The sequence below is a fragment of the Schistocerca gregaria genome, chromosome 9 (genome assembly GCF_023897955.1).
Source record: "Schistocerca gregaria isolate iqSchGreg1 chromosome 9, iqSchGreg1.2, whole genome shotgun sequence".
NCBI lineage: Eukaryota > Metazoa > Arthropoda > Insecta > Orthoptera > Acrididae > Schistocerca > Schistocerca gregaria.
Genome location: NC_064928.1, coordinates 177,312,668 through 177,333,682, shown reverse-complemented (window position 1 = coordinate 177,333,682; position 21,015 = coordinate 177,312,668). Strand labels below are relative to the sequence as shown.

Genomic DNA, 21,015 nt, shown 5'->3' with positions numbered 1-21,015 from the left:
AGCGAGTACAAAATGTAATGATCCAGACCTGCGGTACGTACATCAGAAAATAATTTTCACTGAAAAAAAAGTAACAAAATACCTCTATATCGATAACAAGGTCAACCAAATAGAAAATCTCATTCAAAGGCGATTTCATAAATTAATCGTGCAATCATATTTTCTTCACATTTACACTGTGTAAGTAGGCTGTTTAGGTTTTTATGTTGGTAACGCCACCTAGCGCTCTGTATGACAATCATTGACTGTGCTGTGTGCAGTCTGTGGCTGGTTTGCATTGTTGGCATATTCACTATTGTAGTGTTGGGCAGTTGAATGTGAACAGCGCTTGCGCTAAAAAAAAAAAAAAATAATAAAAATAAAAAGAGTGTGTGTCAGTTTAGTGCTGACCAGAATAAGTAAAGAGAGAAGTGTCTTAATACGTTCAGCTGTTTGAAAATCATATAATGTAAGAGGTTTATGAGCACAATTATAAATTTTTCTAAGGGCATGTTTCAACTGAAGTGACAAAAAGTCGTGGGATACCGATATGCTCATATACACACGGCGACGTTATCGCATATACAAGTTACAAAAGGACTGTGTATTGGCGGAGCTCTCATTTTTACTCAGGTGATCCTTGTGAGGAGATCTGCAACATGCTTAAGGCAGCACGACTGGAATTAACAGATTTTGAATGCGGAATTGTAGTTGGAGATAGATGCATGCGACATTTCAGTTCGGAAATCCTTGTTGTTGTTATGGTCTTCAGTCCAGAGACTTGTTTGATGGAGCTCTCCACGCTACCCTATCCTGTGCAAGGTTCTTCATCTCCCAGTACCTACTGCAACCTACATCCTTTTGAATCTGTTTCGTGTGTTCATCTCCTGGTCTCCCTTTACGATTTTTACCCGCCACGCTGCCCTCCAATACTAAATTGGTCATCCCTTCATGCCTCAGAATATGCCCTACCAACCGATCTCTTCTTCTAGGCAAGTTGTGCAACAAATTTATCTTCTCTCCAATTCTATTCAATATTTCCTCACTAGTTATGTGATCTACCGATCTAATCTTCAGGATTCTTCTATAGCACCACATTTCGAAAGCTTCTATTCTCTTCTTGTCTAAAATATTTATCGTCCACGTTCACGTCCTTACATAATGCTGCATGCCCTCGGGAAAAATTATGGCTGTAGTTTCCCCTTGCTTTTAGCCGTTCGCAGTACCCACACAGCAAGCCCGTTTTTGGACATCCTTACGGCATTCAATAATTCGAGATCCACAGAGTCAAAAATGTGGCGGGAGTACCAAATTTCAGGTATTACCTCTGACCACTTCACTTGACGACCGAGAGCAACAGCGTTTCCGCTGACTTGTCAGTGATAACAGACAAGCAATACTGCGTGAAATAAGCTTAGAAATCAATGTGGAGTGCACGAGGAACGTATCCGTTAGGACAGTGTGGCGAATGGAGTTGATGGGCTGTGGCAACAGACGACCGACGCGGGTGCGTTTGCCACATCTACATCTACATCTACATTTATACTCCGCACGACACCCAACGGTGTGTGGCGGAGGGCACTTTACGTACTACTGTCATTATCTCCCTTTCCTCTTCCACTCGCATATGGTTCGCGGGAAGAACGACTGCCGGAATGCTTACGTGCGCGCTCGAATCTCTCTAATTTTACATGCGTCATCTCCTCGGGAGGTATAAGTAGGGCGAAGCAATATATTCGATACCTCATCCAGCAACGCACCCTCTCGAAACCTGGACAGCAAGCTACACCACGATAAAGAGCGCCTCTCTTGCAGAGTCTGCCACTTGAGTTTGCTAAACATCGCTATCACGCTTACCAAATAACCCTGTGACGAAAAGCGCCGCTCTTCTTTGCATCTTCTCTATCTCTTCTGTCAACCCGACCTGGTACCGATCCCACACTGACGAACAATATTCAAGCGTAGGTCGAATAAGTGTTTTGTTAAGCCACCTCCTTTGTTGTGGACTACATTTTCTAAGGACTCTCCCAATAAATCTCAACCTGGCACCCGCCATACCAACAATTATTTTATGTGGTCACTCCACTTCAAATCGTTCCGCACGCGTACTCCCAGATATTTTACAGAAGTAACTGCTACCAGTGTTTGTTCCGCTATCATATAATCATACAATAAAGGATCCTTCTTTCTATGTATTCGCAATATATTACATTTGTCTATGTTAAGGGTCAGTTTCCACTCCCTGCACCAAGTGCCTAACCGCTGCAAATCTTCCTGCACTTCGCTGCAATTTTCTAATGCTGCAATTTCTCTGTATAGTACAGCATCATCCGCGAAAAGCCGCATGGAACTTCCGACACTGTCTACTAGGTCATTTATATATATTGTGAAAAGCAATGGTGCCACAACACTCCCCTGTGGCACGCCAGAGGTTACTTTAGCGTCTGTAGATGTCTCTCCATTGAGAACAACATGCTGCGTTCTGTTTACTAAAAACTCTTCAATCCAGCCACACAGCTGGTCTGATATCCCGTAGGCTCTAAATTTGTTTATCAGGTGACAGTGCGGGACTGTATCGAACGCCTTCCGGAAGTCAAGGACAATGGCAGCTACCTCGGAGCCTGTATCTGATATTTTCTGGGTCTCATGAACAATTAAAGCGAGTGGCGTCTCACACGATCGCCGTTTCTGGAATCCATGTTGATTCCTACGGAGTATGGGTTTCCAGAAACGACATGATACGCGAGCAAAAAACATGTTCTAAAATTCTACAGTAGATCGACGTCAGAGATATAGGTCTATAGTTTTGTGCATCTGCTGGACGACCCTTCTTGAAGACTGGGACTACCTGTGCACTTTTCCAATCATTTGGAACCTTCCGTTCCTCTAGAGGCTTGTGGTACACGGCTGTTAGAAGGGGCAAGCTCTTTCGCGTACTCTGTGTAGAATCGAGTTGGTATCCCGTCAGGTCCAGTGGACTTTCCTCTGTTGAGTGATTCTAGTTGCTTTTCTATTCCTTGGACACTTATTTCGATGTTAGCCATTTTTTCGTTGTTGCGAGGATTTAGAGAAGGAACTGCAGTGCGGTCTTCCTCTGTGAAACAGCTTTGGAAAAAGGTGTTTAGTATTTCAGCTTTACGCGTGTCATCCTCTGTTTCAATGTCATCATCATCCCAGAGTGTCTGGATATGCTGTTCGAGCCACTTGTTGATTCAACGTAAGACCAGAACTTCCTAAGATTTTCTGTCAAGTCGGTACATAGAATTTTACTTTCGAATTCACCGATGATAGGAACAATGACAGGAGGGTGTCCACAATGAGGAAATCAAAGAAAAACTGGGAATGAACTCTATAGATGTAGCAGTCAGGGCGAACAGGCTTAGGTGGTGGGGTCGTGTTACACGCATGGGAGAAGCAAGGTTACCCAAGAGACTCATGGGTTCAGCAGTAGAGGGTAGGAGGAGTCGGGGCTGACCAAGGAGAAGGTACCTGGATTCGGTTAAGAATGATTTTGAAGTAATAGGTTTAACATCAGTAGAGGCACCAGTAGGGAAACATGGAGGAATTTTATAAGGGGCCTATGCTCCAGACTGAACGCTGAAAGGCATAATCAGTCTTAAATGATGATGATGATGATTCACCGAACGCTTCACGCATAGCCCTAATCACGAGGAGAAAAGTTTGGTGCAGAAGAGGACGTAGTGACAGGCCACGCCAAAGCAGTCGGAAGACTGACTACCTAATACAAACATGAAAGGGTTTGTTGACGCAAATGCTGCAGATGTACCTTCCTCTACAACAAGCGCGGTTGCTCAATGAGTGGTGTAGGAGCTGCTGCGAAAGCAAACAGTTCCGCCACGCAGATTGTGTCGAGTGGTACCTTGGTGCCTGCGAGCGTTCTCTGCGGTCCCCCGTTGTCTCGCCGTCAGTGGAGTTGGCGCACTGAGCTGAGACGACCGCCTCCGCCGTTCAAATAGACAGACGAGCGGGCTGACCTTGAAAGGGTGTTACGAAACGGGTCGGCAGTTCGCTATTCGTCGGGTCGGGACGTTTAGGAGCGCACTGTGCGAGGTCAGGCGCTGACTCGTGACCGAAAGGACATGCTCGCCGCGGGCAGGGTCGCCGCTGTAACGTCAAATCTACATCTGCGTCTACATGCATACTCTGCAGATCACGTTTAAGTGCCTGGCAGAGGGATCATCGAACCACCTTCACAATTCTCTATTATTCCAATCTCGTATAGCGCGCCGGAAAGAATGAACACCTATATCTTCCCGTACGAGCTCTGACTTCCCTTATTTTGATATTTTGATCGTCTCCCCCTATGTAGATCGGCGTCAAAAAAATATTTTCACATTCGGAGGAGAATGGTTCAAATGGCTCTAAGCACTATGGGACCTAACATCTGAGGTCATCAGTCCCCTAGAACTTAGAACTACTAACTAACCTAATGACATCACACACATCCATGCCAGAGTCCGGATTCGAACCTGCGACCGTAGCAGCCTCGCGGTTCCGGACTGAAACACCTAGAACCGCACGGCCGCCGCGGCAGGCGTGTGAAGATTCCGTCGCAACGAAAAACGCCTATCTTCTAATGATTTCCAGCCCAAATCTTGTATCATTTCTGTGACACTCTGGTTCAAATGGTTCAAATGGCTCTGAGCAATATGGGACTTAACATCTGACGTCATCACTCTCCTAGAACTTAGAGCTACTTAAACCTAACTAACCTAAGGACATCACACACAACCATGCCCAAGACAGGGTACGAAACTGCGACCGTAGCGGTCGCGCGTTTCCAGACTGTAGCGCCTAGAACCGCTCGGCCACACCAGCCGGCTGTGGCACTCTCTCCGTTATTTCGCGACAATACAAAACGTGCTGTCCTTCTTTGAACGTTTTCGATGTACTCCATCAATCCTACACATGTCGTGTTTGGCTACGTGGTGTGTGGTATCAACGAAGACGCACGGGCGGTTTACGACGATAGAGGAGAGAGCCATGTCGTTAGATGTTGAACACCATAGGCGACACCATTTTAGAGTTTTTTATATTTTGACGACTATGTGGAGATGCACCCTGGAAGACACGGCTGCAACAAGGGAAGTAGCCACGATGTTTTAATTTTATTACCAATTTTGTTGTGCCTGGTGCATGTTCCATTTTAGCGAGTTTTAGCAGGTTCGTTTACTTTTTATTATTCTGATGATGGAAGCTTTATTTCAGGAACGCGTCAATATTAGTGTTTTACACTGTAAACAAATGGTTGAGTCGATATATTTTTTAACATCGACATTCACAACCACGACCTCATCCAGTATGGATCAAATCACACTTCATCATCTTCAGCTACACACCACAAACTTCCTTTTAGTGTATGGCGGAGGGTGCTTTGCAAGCCACAGTCAATTCCACCCCTTCGTGTTTCACCAGTGAATCCTGCACGGGAAGAACTTCTTTCGGTTAGCCACCATATAAGCCCGGATGTAATTTCACCTTCATGGTTGTCACGGTCAGTAAAGGAATGATGTGTAGGAGGCTGTAGTATATTGCAGGATTCCTAAAACTTATAAGCGGACAATTAGGGTTGTTCAGTGACCAATTGAGAGTTGCTTGTTGGTAATTACTAGGAGAATGCAAACGAATCAATCTGGGAAGAATTCTTAATGGTTCAAATGACTCTAGGCACTATGGGAGGTAATATCTGAGGTCATCAGTCCCCTACACTTAGAACTACTTAAACCTAACTAACCTAAGGACATCACAAACATCCATGCACGAGGCAGGATTCGAACCCGTAATAGCAACGCGGTTTTGGACTGAAGCGCCTAGAACCGCTCGCCACAGCGGCCGGCAATTCATAAAGGAAACGTACTTATTATCGTACTGAGAAGATAATAGACACGAGGAGAAAATGATTCATAAGTTGTCTATTCATACAGAGATTAGTTACAATATGATATCAGATATGTCACCTTTATTCCAGAACGATATAGCTTTAAAAGACAACAACTAATTCGTTTTTGCAGTAAAGTCCTATTTTCCGATAAAAAACACTTTTACACTATGCATTTGTGTCGCATCACTAGTCGCTGCCCTCACTTCACACATACTACACTACTGGCCATTAAAATTATTACACCACGAAGATGACGTGCTACAGACGCTAAATTTAACCGACAGGAAGAAGATGCTGTGATATGCAAATGAGTAGCTTTCAAGAGCATTCACACAAGGTTTGTCATGGTGATCGTTTCCCCTTTATGTAAGTCGGCGTCAACAAAATATTTTCGCATACAGAGGGGGAAGATGGTGCCTAACACTTCGTGAGAAGGTACCGCCGCAACGAGAAACGCCTTTGTTTTAATTATGTCCACCCCAAATCCTGTGTCATTTCAGTGACACGCTACATCTACATCTAAATCTACATCTACATGGATGCTCTGAAAATCACATTTAAGTGCCTGGCAGAGGGTTCATCGAACCACCTTCACAAGTCTCTATTATTCCAATCTCGTATAGCGCGCGGAGAGAATGAACACCTATATCTTTCCGTACGAGCTCTGTTTTCCTTATTTTATTATTTTGATCGTTTCTCCCTATGTAGATCGACGTCAACAAAATATATTCGCATTCGGAGAGGAAAGTTGGTGACTGGAATTTCGTGAGAAGATTCCATCGCAACGGAAAACGCCTGTCTTTTAATGATGTCCATACCAAATCCTGTATCATTTCAGTGACACTCTCTTCCATATTTCGCGACAATACAGAACGAGCTGTCTTTCTTTGAACTTCTTCGATGCACTCCGTTAGCCCTATATGGTAAGGATCCCACACCGGGCAGCAGTATTCTAAAAGAGGACGGACAAGCTTACTGTTGGCAGTCTCCTTACTAGGTCTGTTACATTTTCTAAGTGTCCTGCCAATAAAACGCAGCCTTTGGTTAGCCTTTCCCACTACATTTCCTACGTGTTCCTTGCAATTTACGCTGTTCGTAATTGTAATTTCTAGGTATTTAGTTGAATTTACAGCTTTTAGATTAGACTGATTTATCGTGTAACCGAAGTTAAACGAGTTCCTTTTAGTACTCGTGTGGATGACTTCACACTCTTCGTTATTTAGGGTCAACTGCCACTTTTCGCATGATTCAGATATCTTTCCTAAATCGTTTTTCAGTTTGTTTCGGTCTTCTGATGACTTTATTAGTCGATAAACGACAGCGTAATCTGCAAGCAATCGAAGACGGCTGTTCAGATTGTCTCCAAAATCGTTAATGAGGTTAAGGGACAGCAAAGGGCCATAACACTTACTTGGAACCGCCAGAAATCACTTCTGTTTCATTCGATTACTTTCCGTCAATTACTACCAACTGTGACCTCTCTGACAGGAAATCATAAATCCAGTCACATAACTGAGACGATATTCCATAAGCACGCTGTTTTACTACGAGTCGCTTGTGTGATACAGCCTTCCGGAAATCCAGGAATACGAAATCGATCTGAAATCCCATGTCAGTAACACTCAGCACTTCATGTGCATAAAGAGGTAGTTGTGTTTCACAAGAACAATGTTTCTAAACCCATGTTGACTGTGTGTCAATAGACCGTCTTCTTCGAGGTAATTCATAATGTTCGAACCCAATATATGTTCTAAAATCCTGCTGCATATCGACGTTAACGATATGGGCCTGCAAACAACCGTAGACAGCTGCTTACATTGTCTCCACCATCGTTTATATAGATAAGGAACGGCAAACGGCCTATAACACTACCTTGGGGAACACCAGGAATAGCTTCTGTTTGACTCGATGATTTTCCTTCAATTACTACGATCTGTGACCTCTCTGACAGGAAATTACAAATCCAGTCGCATAACTTAGACGATATTCCATAACCACGCAATTGCAGTACGAGCCGCTTGTGTGGTACAGTGTCCAAAGCCTTCCGGAAAACCAGAAATACGGAATCGAACTGAAATCCCTTGTTAGTAACACTCAACGCTTGTTATGAATAAAGAGCTAGTTGTGTTTCACAGGCATGATGTATTCTAAACCCATGTTGACTGTGTGTCAATAGGCCGTTCTCTTCGAGGTAATTCATAATGTTCGAACACAGTAAATGTTGTTACAGTCCTGCTGCATATCGACGTTAACGATATAGGCCTGTAATTTAGTGGATTAGCCCTGCTACGTTTCTTGAATATTGGTGTGACCTGCGCAACTTTCCAGTCTTTGGGCACGGATCTTTCGTTGAGCGAACGGTTGTATATGATTTTTAAGTATGGAGCTAATGCATCAGCATACTCCGAAAGGAGCCTAATTGGTATACAGTCTTCAAAAGAAAACTTGCTTTTATTAAGTGATTTGAGTTGCTTCACTACTTCGAGGATATTTACTTCTAACTTTACTCATGTTGGAATATTTACATCGCCTTCTTTTGTGAAGGCATTTCGGAAGGCTGTGTTTAGTAAATCTGCTTTGGCAGTACTGTCTTAGATCGTATCTCCATTGTTATCCGGCAGAGAAGGCATTGATTGTTTCTTGCCGCTAACATACTTCACATACGGCCAGAATCACTTTGGATTTTCTGCCAGGTTTCGAGAAAAAGTTTCGTTGTGTAAACTGTCATAGGCGTCTCGCATTGAACTCCGCGCTAAGTTTGGAGCTTCTGTAAAGGATCGCCAATCTTGGGGATTTTGCGTCTGTTTCAATTTGGCATGTTTGTTTCGTTGTTTCTGCAGCAGTGTTGTATCCGTTTTGTGTACCAAGTAGCATCAGCTCCGTCGTTTGTTAATTTATTTAGTATAAACATCTCCGAAACTATTTCTGTGAATTTAAGCCACATCTGGTCTACACTTACATTATTAATTTGGAATGAGTGGAGATTGTCTCTCAGGAAGGCGTCAAGTGAATTTTTATCTGCTTTTTGAATAAGCATATTTTTCGCTTATTTTAAGAGGATTTGGGGATTATAATATTCAGTCTCGCTACGACAACCATGTGCTCACTAATCCCTGAATGGGTTTTAATGCCCGTTATTAACTCAGGACTATTTGTTGCTAAGAGGTCAAGTGTGTTTTCACAGCCGCTTACTATTCCCGTGGGCTCATGAACGAACTGCTCGAAATAATTGTCTGAGAATGCGTTTAGCACAATTTCCGATGCTATTTTATGCGTACCTCCAGAATTAAACATGTATTTTCGCCAACATATCGAATGCAAATTAAAGTCACCACCAATTATGGTCCGGTACGTGTTTGAAATCAGACTCAAGTTTTCTTTGAACCTTTCAGCAACTGTAGCATCTGAACTGGGAGGTCGGTAAAAGGATCCAATTATTATTTTATTCCGGTTGCTAACAATTACCTCTGCCCACACTAACTCACAGGAAGTATCTACTTCAACTTCGCGACGAGTTAAACTACTTCTAACGCCAACAAACACGCCACCGCCAACCGCGTTTAGCCTATCTTTTCGGAACACCGTTAGGTTCTTCGCAAAAATTTCGGCTGAGCTTATATCCGGCTTTAGCCAGCTTACGGCGCCTATAACAATTTGAGCATCACTGCTTTCTATTAGCGCTTGGAACTCTGGTACTTTCCCAACACAGCTACGACAATTTACAACTGTTATACCAATGGTTCCTGTATCTACGTTCTTCCTGTGTTCAGCCTGCACCCTTTGCGACTGAAGCCCTTTTTGTGTTTTCCCGAGACCCTCTAACGCTGGCTGTTTCAACCGAGCTCTAAGGGCCTGGAGCGCTCCGGAGCGCTCACTGCGACACCTCGCAGCCCGCGTCGAGGGTGAAAGCGAACCCACTGCCCCCTGGCAGCACGCAGCCGCTACTGCCGCAATAACCCGTGTTCAATGACAGCTATGACTAGCCACGGGAGCCCAGTACCTCTGTTGGAGGATACCTTTCTATTCATTGAGAGGGATGCTCGTCCGGAGCGTCTTGTATGTCATAAAGTGTTTAAATCTGCGAAGAGGTACAATATACTACGACATTATACACGTCTTCACGCAGCGCACTACGAGCAGGTAGAAGGCGTTGCACGCAGAGAACTGGTAGCCAGGCTTAAGAACGACGTACCAGGAGACGTGAGTTTGAAAACAGTATCGTAATACGGAGGGTATCAAAACATGCAACATACACTCCTGGAAATTGAAATAAGAACACCGTGAATTCATTGTCCCAGGAAGGGGAAACTTTATTGACACATTCCTGGGGTCAGATACATCACATGATCACACTGACAGAACCACAGGCACATAGACACAGGCAACAGAGCATGCACAATGTCGGCACTAGTACAGTGTATCTCCCATGGAGACGATCGTAGAGATGCTGGATGTAGTCCTGTGGAACGGCTTGCCATGCCATTTCCACCTGGCGCCTCAGTTGGACCAGCGTTCGTGCTGGACATGCAGACCGCGTGAGACGACGCTTCATCCAGTCCCAAACATGCTCAATGGGGGACAGATCCGGAGATCTTGCTGGCCAGGGTAGTTGACTTAGACCTTCTAGAGCACGTTGGGTGGCACGGGATACATGCGGACGTGCATTGTGCTGTTCGAACAGCAAGTTCCCTTGCCGGTCTAGGAATGGTAGAACGATGGGTTCGATGACGGTTTGGATGTACCGTGCACTATTCAGTGTCCCCTCGACGATCACCAGAGGTGTACGGCCAGTGTAGGAGATCGCTCCCCACACCATGATGCCGAGTGTTGGCCCTGTGTGCCTCGGTCGTATGCAGTCCTGATTGTGGCGCTCACCTGCACGGCGCCAAACACGCATACGACCATCATTGGCACCAAGGCAGAAGCGACTGTCATCGCTGAAGACGACACGTCTCCATTCGTCCCTCCAATCACGTCTGTCGCGACACCACTGGAGGCGGGCTGCACGATGTTGGGGCGTGAGCGGAAGACGGCCTAACGGTGTGCGGGACCGTAGCCCAGCTTCGTGGAGACGGTTGCGAATGGTCCTCGCCGATACCCCAGGAGCAACAGTGTCCCTAATTTGCTGGGAAGTGGCGGTGCGGTCCCCTACGGCACTGCGTAGGATCCTACGGTCTTGGCGTGCATCCGTGCGTCGCTGCGGTCCGGTCCCAGGTCGCCGGGCACGTGCACCTTCCGCCGACCACTGGCGACAACATCGATGTACTGTGGAGACCTCACGCCCCACGTGTTGAGCAATTCGGCGGTACGTCCACCCGGCCTCCCGCATGCCCACTATACGCCCTCGCTCAAAGTCCGTCAGCTGTACATACGGTTCACGTCCACGCTGTCGCGGCATGCTACCAGTGTTAAAGACTGCGATGGAGCTCCGTATGCCACGGCAAACTGGCTGACACTGACGGCGGCGGTGCACATATGCTGCGCAGCTAGCGCCATTCGACGGCCAACACCGCGGTTCCTGGTGTGTCCGCTGTGCCGTGCGTGTGATCATTGCTTGTACAGCCCTCTCGCAGTGTCCGGAGCAAGTATGGTGGGTCTGACACACCGGTGTCAATGTGTTCTTTTTTCCATTTCCAGGAGTGTAGTTCGTGATCTGTAATGCGTTTATAATTTTCAGGTGAATGAGAGCGGAGAAAACACTACTTAATCTGCAATTCGAGCAACCTACAGGGTCGCTCATATCATTGCGACGAGGGGCAAGCCGTTTCCGGTTGGACCACTCGTAAAATCGTGCATGGTAGCAGTTGCAGAATGTTTGTTTCCAAGGGAGATATAGGCAATCGAAGGGGTTTGCCTGTCGAAGCAAACAATGTCTCGTCGAATCCTGCACATCGCAGCAGATTTAGAGACACAGCTCAGGAAAAAGGCGGAGAGCTGTGCTGCATTTTCGCTAGCGCTTGACGAAACCACCGACATATCGGACTGTGTTCAGCTTGCAGTCTTTGTGCGTGGTGTCAACATGGAGCTGCAAGTAACTGAAGAACTCTTGGATGCGGTACCACTCGATTACACCGCAAGAGGACGTGACGTTTTGAAGCTGTTTGTGAATCAGTGGACAATATGAATTTGGCGTGGGATAAGCTCCATTCTGTAGCGACAGACAGAGTGCACCACAAATGATCGGGCGTCACCAAGGTTTTGCTTCTCGTTTGAAAAAATAAACTCAGGGACGAATTCGGGAAAGACATTTTGACTCTTCATTGTTTTATTCATCATGAGGCACTATGTGCTGAAACAGTAGAGCTAGGTGGCGTAATGAAAGATGTTGTGAAGTGTGTGATTTTTGTGCAACGTCACGGTACGAATCATCGCCAGTTCAAAGGATATGGAAGCGGAGTATGGGGATATACCTTACCACAGTACAGTTCGTTGGCTGAGTCGGGGAAAAGCTCTTGATGTTTTCTTTGCCATTCGTGAGGAAATATCTCTTTTTCTCGAAATGAAAGGGGAAGAAATGCGCTGTCTGAAAGATATAAAATGGATATCAGACCTGGCGTTCCTAGATGACATAACTAGGCATCTGAAAAATTTAAATCTGTCATTACAGGGCACTGACATGCGCGACCAGATCGAAGCGTTCATGGAAAAATTACGTTTGTTTGAGAGGCAGATGAGTAATTGACGTTTAACGTTCTTCAATCATCTTGCTTCTTTAAAACTACCTGAGGGTACTACTTTCGGCGGTTACCAAGCAAAGTTAAAGCAGCTCATCACGTCGTTTGAAACACGATTACGAGACCTCAGCAGTTTGGAAATGGAACTTAAGGTGTTCAGCACTCGGTTTTCAGTTTCCCCCGATGACTTGTCATCGCCACTTCAATTGGAGATTATTGATTTGCAAAATTCAACTTTGTTGAAAGAGAGGTACCACAACACGTTGGATTTGTCACGATGGTATCGTTCATTACAGCAAAAAACATTTCCCAAGCCTCACAACAATGCCGCTGAGATCAGGTGCATGTTTGGATCTACATATTGTTGTGAGCAGCTTTTCTCAGCAATGAAAAGAGTGAAAAGTAAGGAACGATCTCTGCATTAACGCTGCGAACACTTTGATGCGTGATATTTCCGATATTGTAAAGAAAAAAAATATTGTCAAGCTACAAAGACCCAATAAATGTAGTATGCAATTTCTTGTAAAACAGTTGTTTCTTACTTATTTCCTGGACATTGTATTTCCTGGTGTAGCATGTCACCACGTCTTAGCAGCTAAGAGTATGAGGTTGTCGATCTTGTAAGACGCAGCTGGGACATCAAAACGCTTGCTTTGCTGCCTGCCTCAGCCAGCCGTGCCACGTGCCGGCGTGCCGGCCCACCTCAATGGTCACAGCGAGCGACACGGCTCCCTGGAGCAGGGAGCGCTCCGCGGCTCACAACGGAGCCGACGAACTGGAACGGCCTGCTCTAACCTAACAAACCGCCCAGTCCGCGCCACACAGCCCCTGCTACCCGTGTAGCCGCCTCCTGTGTATAGTGGACACCTGACCTATTCAGCGGAACCCGAAACCCAACCACCCTTTGGCGAAAGTCGAGGGATCTGCAACCTACACGGTCGCATTTCCATCTGAGCCTCTGATTCAGACCCTCCACTCGGCTCTGTACCAGAGGTCGCGCAATCGGTCCTGTCGAATATGCTGCAAATGGTCAGCTTTGCTTTCATCTTGCAAGCAAGCCTGGCAGCCTTTACCACTTCTGTTAGCCGCTCGAAACCAGAGAGAATCTCTTCTGATCCAAAGCGACACACACCATTGGTACTGACGTGAGAAACCACCTGCAGTTGGCTGCACCCTGTGCTCTTCATGGCATCCGGGAGGGCCCTTTCCACACCTGGAATGACTCCACCCGGTATGCACACTGAGTGCACATTGGTTTTCTTACCTTCCTTGTCAGCCAAGTACCTAAGGGGATCCATAAAGAGCCTAACGTTGGAGCTCTCAACTATCAATAGTCCCACCCTCTGTGAATGCCTGGGTCCTGCAGGCTGAGAGGTTTCCGCTGGAACAGGACAGGCGACAGCACCTGGAACCTGTTTGTCAGACAGACCGGGAAGGCCTTACGTGCGGCCGCCTGGGAAGTCTTTCGCCGCCTGCTTCGCCCCGGGGCGACTTCACACTCGACCACAGGTGAGGTGTCGACTGCAGTGTGAGCAGTAACTGGGTTGGCCACCGGCGAGGACCGATCGGAAGACTCTGACACGCTGGACGTCCGTTGGATCCCCACGGCCGGCCCACAACAGTGGTGCCCATCCACTGCAGCCTCAAGCTGTGTAACCGAAGTCATCACAGCCTGAAGCTGAGAGCGAAGTGTCGCCAACTCGGCTCACATCCGCACACAACAACCGCAGTCCCTGTCCGTGCCAAAGACCGTGGAAAACTAAACTATGCAAATAAACGGACTACCGGCATGCGCTGCGCAAGTCTAATGTAGACACTGACAAAAACGCACTAACTGTGTCTAGTAATACGCAAATATTCAAAAAACTAACGACCGAAGCACTCAGGTGAAACTAAATAATTTGCCCATGACGAGGAACTTCATCGGTTTACTTTCTGACGCGAACGAAAACGCTAGAACTGTGGCTATTAGATTTAAAATTTACACGCAGAAACTCAAGAAAATAAACTATTAAAGCACGCAGATGATATAATAAAATTAGCTCCTAGCTAGGAACTCGTGAGTGTCGCAAAAACGGTTTACTTATCTGTTGCTGCGTCTGTCGCGGTCGGCTACTACTGCCTGACTAACGCCATTCCGCTATTTCCCTATTTCGCGGTAATACAAAACGTGCTGCCCGTCTGTGAAGTTTATCGATGCACTCAGATAATCCTACTTGGTAAGAATCCCATACCGCTCAGCTATACTACAGAAGAGGGTGGACAATCGTAGTGCAGGCAGTCTCTTTAGTAGGTCTTTTGCTTCTTCTATGTGTTCCGCCAATAAAACGCTGTCTTTGGTTCACCTTTCCCACAACATTTTCTATGTGTTCTTTCCAACTAAAGTTGTTCGTAATTGTAATTCATAGATATTTAGTTGAATGTATGGCCTTTAGATTTGATTTATTTATCGTGTAACCTAAGTCTAACGGTTTCCTTTTAACGCTCACATACATGACGTCACACTTTTCATCATTTACAGTCAACTGCCAATTTTCGCACCATTCAGATAGCTTATCAAAATCGTTTCGAAACTTGTTTTGATCTTCTGATGACTTTACTAGATGATAATCGACAGCATCATCTGCAAACATCCTAAGATGGATGCTCAAATTGTCTCCTAAATCGTTTATATAGATAACGAATAGCAGAGGGCCTATAACACTACCTTGGAGAACGCCAGAAAACACTTATATTTTACTCAACGTCTTTCCGTCTATTACTACAAACTGTGACCTCTGTGACAGGAATTCACGTATCCAGTTGCATAATTGAAACGGTATTCCATGAGCACGCAATCTGTGTACAAGAAGCTTGTAAGGTACGGTGTCAAGAGGCTTCTGGAAATCTAGATACATGGAATCAATCTGAAATTTCTTGTCGATAGCACTCAGCACTAATTGTGAGTAAAGACCTAGTTGTATTTCACCAGAACGATGTTTTTGTCAGCGATTTAAAAAAAAAATTGTTAAAGTAGTGCAATGTTACCGCGATTAACTGTATTATTCTAATGGCCCTTTCTGTAGTTTGACCAATGTGTATATAGAATGAGATTTTCACTCTGCAGCGGAGTGTGCGCTGATATGAAGCTTCCTGGCACATTAAAACCGCGTGCCCGACCAAGACTTCTGTAAAGTTTGGAAGGTAGGAGACGAGATACTGGCAGAAGTAAAGCTGTGAGGACTGGGCGTGAGTCGTGATTCGGTAGCTCAGATGGTAGAGCGCTTGCCCGCGAAAGGCTAAGGTCCCGAGTTCGAGTCTCAGTCGGGCACACAGTTTTAATCTAATGTGTATATGTGTAATTTACGGTATTCCAAAATGTTTCCATAGGTAGGGTTGGAGTCTACGTAGGAATAAATACGTAGTCATTGGAATGGATGGAACAGGTACCAATAAAACTGCATGCTGGGTTCCAGGAAATGAGAAACGACTCAGTTGAGAACCTAATCGAAAACGATTAGATGAACGTGGTTCACAGAGAAGTCTATGTGAAGCTTTCATTCAGAAAGCAGATGTCAGGTCGGTTGTCGAGAAACGCAGTGCATAGCGTCTGAAGTTTCCCTAGGTGGCTTGTGGATGATGGTGTAATATACTGTGAAGTTGCAATGCTATAAAATTGTAGCTTAGTGCGCAGAGTGGCAGTTGACGCTGCACACAGTCGATTGTAACGCACCCCACGTAAATACGCAGAAACACCAATTTCCTCTATGCATTACTAGTTTTAGCAGTACGCTCCCACATTGGATCTATGTACCTAGGATCCTACGTATAGGCAAGACTAGGCGGCCGCGTAGCGCGGATAAATTTTAGGAACTCCGACGGGCGGAAAAAACTATTGTCAAGCCAAACAGAGGAAAAAATTCCGGAAGTGAGGACAGAAATGGAAAAGAGGGAAAATGAAAACTTCGAACTCTTTTCAAAAGCACAGGGAACAAATATTCAATAAGTCTTTACTTGGTAACTCAAAATTAAAGCAGTCACTATTAAGTACGAAACGGAAACAGCGGAAAGAGCCACTGTCTTTCGAAAACTACAGAATTCAACCCTCCCCGGGATCGCTTAGACCACTGTGGCTAACAAAAGTTTAAAAGCCTCAATACGAAATGCAATCAAGGCGTCATTTATCTAATGGCACGAAAGTGGATGCTGAAAAACATTAGTCATTATTTTAAAATTATTTCAATTAAAACAGAAACGAAATAACGCCACGATCAGCAAATGACCTAGTATGTTGCTTCGCAACATCTCCCATCGGCATATAGCATAATTTCTAAACTGAAGGAAAAATTTGTTCATACTAGAAATCAGTTCCACACCTTTATTTGTCCATTTCATTGCAATTAACTAACTACTCGATGCCAAATCTGGGCGCACTGGTGTATTCAGTTGAGTTCTAGTTTAAAATGTTCAACACATTCTCCCTATTTCAATTATTTTGCGAAATTTCAAAAATTGAGGACAAAAAATAGGAAGCGGCCAACATTTGTTGGCCTCAGTCCGTTTCAAACCATTTAAAGGACAAGGCCTGAAACTGAAGGCTGTCCCCAGACAACAAGGACGGCTGGTCATCGTAATATAATGACTAAAACTACGACGGCTCTTCTGAAAGTAAGGAACGGAATGGAAACAAAATGGTTCAAATGGCTCTGTGCACTATGGGACTCAACATCTGAGGTCATCAGTCCCCTAGAACTTAGAACTACTTAAAGCCAACTACCCGAAGGACGTCACACACATCCATGCCCGAGGCAGGATTCGAAACTGCCACCGTAGCTGTCGCGCGGTTCCAGACTGAATCGCGTAGAACCGCTCGGCCACACCGGCCGGCAAAATGGAAACAACAGTGAAAATCAAGACTGTTTTATTTGCATTAGCAACACCTTCCAGCTACTTCTCTACACAGTCACCGCTCAGACATAGACACCTGTCATAGTGTTGTACCAACTTTTCAATTCCCTCGTTGTAGAAGACAGACGGTGTTTTTCGATAATTTTCTGCTTTGAACTGCAGATCGTTGGCTGTGTCAAAATATTGTCTTCAGAGCCAGCTGCTCAATTTGAGCAGAGATGAACCTCAGGGGTAGCCAATTACGGGCTGTATTGTGGGTGGTCAAACACTTCTCGTCGACAACGCTGCAGGAGCATCTTCATTGCCCATGCAGAGTGCGGCCGACAATTGTAGTGTAGAACGAACCGCATGACAGTTATGTTAGGTGGGTTGCATAGCTTCAGGCGAAATATTTCGCCAGGCCTTCATACTTGGCGGGAGACGCTAATTTCTAGCGATCTTTACGCTATCACTGTGAGCTTAGAACAGAAAAAAGCGACATAATGCGATCGAAAGCATCTGCGCAAAGCTTCATCAGATTTTCACTGTATTTTCCAATTGCGACCGATTGTTCCTCACTTTCCGAGTAACCCTCGTATTGTAGGTAGGAGGTTTGCATTGCTGTGCCGTTGGATGGTGGTGTTGGTGGAAATGGGCGGGGAGGAAGGGAGTGACGGAAAGGATAAGGGAGACCTATTACAGTAAAAAAAAAGAAAAAAAGAGAGAAGAACAGGAGTTAATGCTTTTCACTCATAGCTCATAACGTGGTTATAATATCTCGTAGTCACAACCAAGTTTAAATCGGGAATGCAGGACGTCAATGGAATGCAACGCTGAACACTGAAAGCACGTTTATTACGAACCAAACGTACAGGTGGAAGAGAACTGCCTCCTGAACGGACAGTGATAGTAATTATACCAACATATAACATTCTAAAGTATGCAAACACTGGAAACGTATGAAACTTCTAGAAATGATAAATAGGGAGTACACTACTGGCCATTAAAATTGCTACACCAAGAAGAAATACAGATGATAAACGGGTATTCATTGGACAAATATATTATACTAGAACTGACATGTGATTACATTTTCACGCAATTTGGGTGCATAGATTCTGAGAAATCGGTACCCAGAACAACCTCCTCTGGCCGTAATAACGGCCTTGATACGCCTGGGCATTGAGTCGAACAGAGCTTGGATGGCGTGTACAGGTACAGATGCCCATGCAGCTTCAACACGATACCACAGTTCATCAAGAGTAGTGACTGGCGTACTGTGACGAGCCAGTTGCTAGGCCACCATTGACCAGACATTTTTAATTGGTGAGAGATCTGGGGAATATGCTAGCCAGGGCAGCAGTCGAACATTTTCTGTATCCAGAAAGGCCCGTACAGGACCCGCAACATGCGGTCGTGCATTATTCTGCTGAAACGTAGGGTTACGCAGGGATCGAATCAAGGGTAGAGCCACGGGTCGAAACATATCTGAAATGTAACGTCCACTGTTCAATGCTAACAAGAGGTGACCGAGACGTGTAACCAATGGCACCGCATACCATCACGCCGGGTGATACACCAGCATGGCGATGACTAATGCACGCTTCCAATGTGCGTTCACTGCGATGTCGCCAAACACGAATGCGAGCATCACGATGCTGTAAACAGAACCTGGATTCATCCGACAAAATGACGTTTTGCCATTCGTGCACCCAGGTTCGTCGTTGAGTAACCATCGCAGGCGCTCCTCTCTGTGAATCAGCGTCAAGGGTAACCGCAGCCGTGGTCTCCAAGCTGATAGTCTGTGCTTCTGCAAACGTCGTCCAACTGTTCGCGCAGGTGGTTGTTTTGCAAACATACCCATCTGTTGACTCAGGGATCGAGACGTTGCTGCACGATCCGTTACAGCCATGCGGATAAGATGCCTGTCACGTCGAATGCTAGTGATACGAGGCCGTTGGGAGACAGCACGGCGTTCCGTATTACCCTCCTGAACCCACCGATTCCATATTCTGCTAACAGTCATTGGATCTCGACCAACGAGAGCAACAGTGTCGCGATACGATAAACCGCAATCGCGATAGGCTACAATCCGACCTTTATCAAAGTCGGAAACGTGATGGTACACATTTCTCCTCCTTACACGAGGCATCACAACAACGTTTCACCAGGCAACTCCGGTGAACTGCTGTTTGTGTATGAGAAATCGGTTGGAAAGTTTCCTCATGTCAGCACCTTATAGGTGTCACCACCGGCGCCAACCTTGTGTGAATTCTCTGAAAAGCTAATCATTTGCATCTCACAGCGTCTTCTTCCTGCCGGTTAAATTTAGCGTCTGTAGCACGTCATCTTCGTGTGTAGCAATTTTAATTGCCAGTAGTGCACAATGTATTTGACTTTTTACCAACGACTTGGAATTATATCAGTCGTTGCAGATACAGACTCTGCAGCCAGTACCTTATTGACGTTACCGACAAACCTGCTGTGATTTATATGTTTCTATTTAGCATCGGCCACCAGTCAACATTGGCGACGACTCGTTCGTCATCATCATAACAGTAACGACGGTCGTATGTGGGTCGAACAAAACTGGTGGCAAAACTATGCCGTGAAGAAGATTATTAATATTCTTCTGTCTTTTTAATTTATTGAAGAGTTGGCAGTGAGTTACACTTGCGACTTTTTGCAGCAGTCCTTTTTTTCGTACTGTATCATAGGGAATTGCGAGATTACTAAAAGCATTGATGTTTTAAGTTGTTGTTGGATCCTACTTCTATATGTGTGTTTCAGCTAACCACTTGATCTGTACAACTTCTGCTGGGTATGAATCCTGTTTGTTCGATGGAATTAGGACCCTTAGGCAGATTCCGTTAAGGATGAGTCTTTATAAAAGCTTTTAGGATCAACTCAGGAGGGCGAGTGAACAGTATCTAACCAAGCTGCGACATCGTCGCGAAAAACTCGTGAATGTGATGTTATTTATATGTATTTGACGATGCTGGTGCTGATTCAGCATTTAACATTTGACGATGCCACTGTAGCTGCAGTACATTAGGACTTTCTTTTTATGAAGCAGATATGATGATGGTCATTAAGCACCGAAACCGGTAATGTGTTATCAAAAAGGTTGTGACCATAGACGTAAATTAAAAGAAGCTAACAACTTTATTCACTGATTCACCAGTCATTAGCATAACAATAATTTTTTTTCTTGAATATTTTTGGAAGCCTAGCCGGTGTCATTATGTTGATCATGAAGGCCTCAAACCTTCTACTAGTCTTATTTCCACAGGTGTCCCACCAAATCCTGGAGTTTTTCCCTTCCTCATTTCTTTCAGTGCTGCAGTGATCTCATTTAATGTGAAGTCTCTGGAATACTCTGGTTTGTTGTGTGCCTGGTGATAAGCTCTTCTATGTGACTTACATGACGCTTCTCTGGAGAGGGAAGTTGTTGTGATTGCAGTCTGGTCTGGTGTTGCGGCTTCAGGTTCTATGCGGTTAGGGGAGCGACTTCTTCCTACTTTTTACTTTTTTAAGTACTACACTACACTACACAACTAAGGGCCATTTGTACAGTCCCCGGGTAGCAGCCTC

At 45.3% G+C, this 21,015-nt stretch overlaps 1 protein-coding gene across 1 annotated transcript in view; it reads right to left on the bottom strand.

Annotated features, from left to right (window-relative positions):
- Window positions 1–3,927, bottom strand: part of LOC126291810 (UDP-glucosyltransferase 2-like) — a 146,239-nt gene extending 142,312 nt beyond the window's left edge. The window contains exon 1 of the mRNA XM_049985506.1: window positions 3,860–3,927. The gene's annotated coding sequence lies outside the window, so the exon portion shown is untranslated. The remainder of the gene's footprint in view (window positions 1–3,859) is intronic.
- Between the last annotated feature and the right edge of the window lie 17,088 nt (window positions 3,928–21,015).